This window comes from Cornus florida, unplaced genomic scaffold, assembly GCF_030987335.1.
Source record: "Cornus florida cultivar Cherokee Brave unplaced genomic scaffold, ASM3098733v1 CherokeeBrave_3.0.0_Hap2_Chr11, whole genome shotgun sequence".
Classification (NCBI taxonomy): domain Eukaryota; kingdom Viridiplantae; phylum Streptophyta; class Magnoliopsida; order Cornales; family Cornaceae; genus Cornus; species Cornus florida.
The window spans coordinates 92,251,196-92,254,524 of NW_026775581.1; the positions used below are offsets into that span (position 1 = coordinate 92,251,196).

General features: G+C 33.9%; 1 long non-coding RNA gene across 1 annotated transcript; it reads left to right on the top strand.

Annotated features, from left to right (window-relative positions):
- The first annotated feature begins 576 nt into the window (after positions 1-576).
- LOC132284090 (uncharacterized) lies at positions 577-2,759 on the top strand. Its single transcript, XR_009472200.1, has 2 exons — positions 577-1,459; positions 1,597-2,759. It is a non-coding gene; the product is annotated as an uncharacterized LOC132284090 (long non-coding RNA).
- Positions 2,760-3,329: the final 570 nt, after the last annotated feature.

Here is a 3,329-nt window from a genome sequence, read left to right on the forward strand (position 1 = left end):
ATTCTGTTAAAAGATAATGCCAAAGGGTAAGTTGTCTCCAGGTTTCCTTTCCTAGCAGTCATGTATGCTGAGTTATTGTGCACTTTCTAGACAGTAGGCTTCCAGCTTCCACTATTCTGATTGTTCATTCTAGATTTTCTGCCATAAGCAGACTTGGTTGTGAAGGGGAAAATTTCAGTTAAGTTGGTGACAAGTGAGTGAAAAATGCACAATGCATACCAAAATTGTTTGAAACTTGTTGGAACAGATCAATGATGAATTTATATTGTAAAACTATCAACTGTTCCTGAGTCTCAACTTTGAGTGGATTTCGGTAAAGCCATTACAATCATATTGATATATCACATCCAACGAGACCACATAACTGGAGAGCACCATCTTGCCCATTCCTACAAATTACAATGACAGATGACGTATAATTATTGCTCTTGAAGAAGTGGTGGGTGCTTTAGAATAAAAAAAGGCCAACTGTGTTAAAATAAGTCAACTTTGGATACAAGTTGCAGCTTGCAAATCTTCCAAAGATAGGAAAGAGAAACTGTGCCCCGCCCGAATTTTCGACATGCACCTGAGGGGTAAATGTTTTGGAAAATTAAATTATTTTTAAAATGGAACAGTTAAACTAAAATAATAGCTCAATGCGACGAAATTATTTGACTTAAGGGTCTTATGTGAAAATTTATGGAGTGGCTACCTAACATTGGATTTTGGTTTGTCAAGTTACTTTCAAAATATATATATTTTATAAAATATTATTTTTTTGAATATTGTCCAAGATATTTTAAAAATGCATGTAATGATCTTGATTTTTTTCTATTTTCCATTTTCTAGGATTTTTTGATTTTTCTGTTTTTATCTTGTCTCGTTTTACGTGTTGGACACTGTGGGATGTGCTGGGTGTGTGAGAATTGGTTGGAACATTTCTTTGAGTTCAGGACTCTTAGAAATGCATTAATTGCCATTTTAGTATTTTTTCTTTTTTTCCGGGAAGGTGGGACCCGTTATCGAAGTCGTTGAGCACGGAGATTTTAATTCGGGTTCATTGCAATTCATTCATTATTAATTAATGCATTTTTGTGTGGTAGCATGTTTAATTTATTGGTTGTAATTTGATTTGTGTATATATATAAGTTAATGTTAGTGGAGATATTTTCTTAAGGCATGGGATCCACCATTATGATATATCATTGTATATGGCCTAAAGTCTGTCAGCAGTCTCATTTTTCTCATTCTTCACGCAGCCTCTTTCTCTCTCCTACATGAAATCTATTTTTCTCTCACTAAATCACAAATTATAAAGCTTGATTTCATCATCTTTCATTTGGAATTCGATTTTGTCATAAAAGGCAAAGTTGACGAGCTTGTCGAGGATTATGTTTTGATCGGAGTTGATCTTGATTTGCCCATCCTTGAATTTTGAATTTTTGAACTAAAATTTAGGTTTTCTTTATTTCTTGAGGTAGGAATATTTTAATGTGATGACCAGGATTTTTGTAGATTTGAATTTATAATTTGAATTTATTATTATTATTACTTTATTTTTATTTTATTTTTGAGTATGTTTAAGTGGAGGTTTATTCTTGTTATTTTATACAGTTCATATATACACGTGGTCTGTTGTGGGATGCTTGCCGCGGAAGTAGAAAGAAATGAGGAGAAAATTGAGATTTTGTGTTGCGGGTCCCATGATAATTGATTTGGTAAGTTTTTATTATATATAGATATATATGTATTTGCACCAAAGTGATAAGGAGGAGTCGTAACGGAGAAAAGAAAAAAAATGTGATGTTGGTGGGCTCCACTTAGTTATTAAATGGGGCAAGACTTTTTGACTTTGTTTTTTTATCAGGTGGCTTGGAATTGATTTGGATGTAAGATAAGTTTCTAAATATATATATATAAAATATGATATGATGGATGGAGTTGGTGAATGGGTTAGTTTTTGATTTGATTACTTATATATATATATATATATATATATATATAAATGGGTTATGGTGATAAGAGAGAAGGCAACCGAATGATGGGTGATGATAATGAAATTGTGGTGACGATATGTGTACTTGCAGGGCCCACTGAAGATTTATTTTTGGCCAAAATTTTCTTCTTGCTTTGTCTCCTTCACGTGGCTTATTTTGTGGTGTGGGTTTGATGAATGAAAAGAAGGCATGGGTGGTGGGGTCCACTTATTTATTACTTGTTGGGTGAGCTGTATGGTTTGGGTCGGTGGAATGGCCTATTTATTGTGTTGTGTGCACTGCCAAGTAAAAAGGACAGATGAGGAAAGTAAGAGAAATTAGAGTGAGCAAAGAGACAAACAGAGAGTCTGAGGACAGAGGTTCGAGAGTCTGCAGAGGAGTTTGGGAGCTTGAAGCTTGGTGATTTAGTGAGGAAATCTCTTTTTAGTGTAGGGTTCTCTATACCTTGAATGACATGCATATGTATTTTTTCTATTGGGACTTTTGTCTCACCACCCTCCAGTTTCAAGTACCGAAGATGAACGGGGATTGCTAGATTCGGGTTTAGTACTGAAGAGTCGGCGTTGCAGGATTGATTTTATTATTTGGAGAATTTTTTTGTATTTTTGAGGAAGCTGGCTTTGTATAAAAGATGGTATTTTTATTGTGATCCTGAGTGTATTTTGATATATTTGTATTTGTTTATTAGAATTTTCGGGGCGTGACATCTAATCCATGATCTCTTTGATTCTAGTGACGCATTTTTCTATATATGATGTATAATATGCTTAATTGTGGTTATTTCTTAAGAATTTGTTATAAAGTAATATATATATATATATATATATATATATATATATATATATATATATTGTTTATCCATGTGAGTTTTATGTGTAAGTGGTATGTGTATATGCAGTTTATTGAATTGATTTGAGAAGCATGTTTAGGTGATTGTGTTTTTATCCTTTATGCTTAGCTACTGAAATTTGGTTGTTAATGAGCATGTTATATTTTTATGAGAATTTCCTTGTTAAGCATATAACGTTGTAAGGTTGGATTGTATAAAATTATGACATTTGATAAGCACGAAGTATTCATGCATTCCATTGGGAAAGAAAAAGGGGAAATGTTTTGAAAAGCAAATAGAAATTATTTTGGGAAAAAATGTTTTGAAAAGGGTTTGCGAAAACTCGAACGCTTAGGAGGTGTCTAGTTGTTCATGGTGTTAATGTGATTTAGAGGGACTTAGGAAGAGACTCTAACGTGGTTGAGTTACCTAGGCCCAGAACGACGACATGGAGGTGCCATGTGGTCGGAGATAGCTAGCCAATCCTTCCCTCGTGGCGCCATAAAGGTGCTATTGGTCGG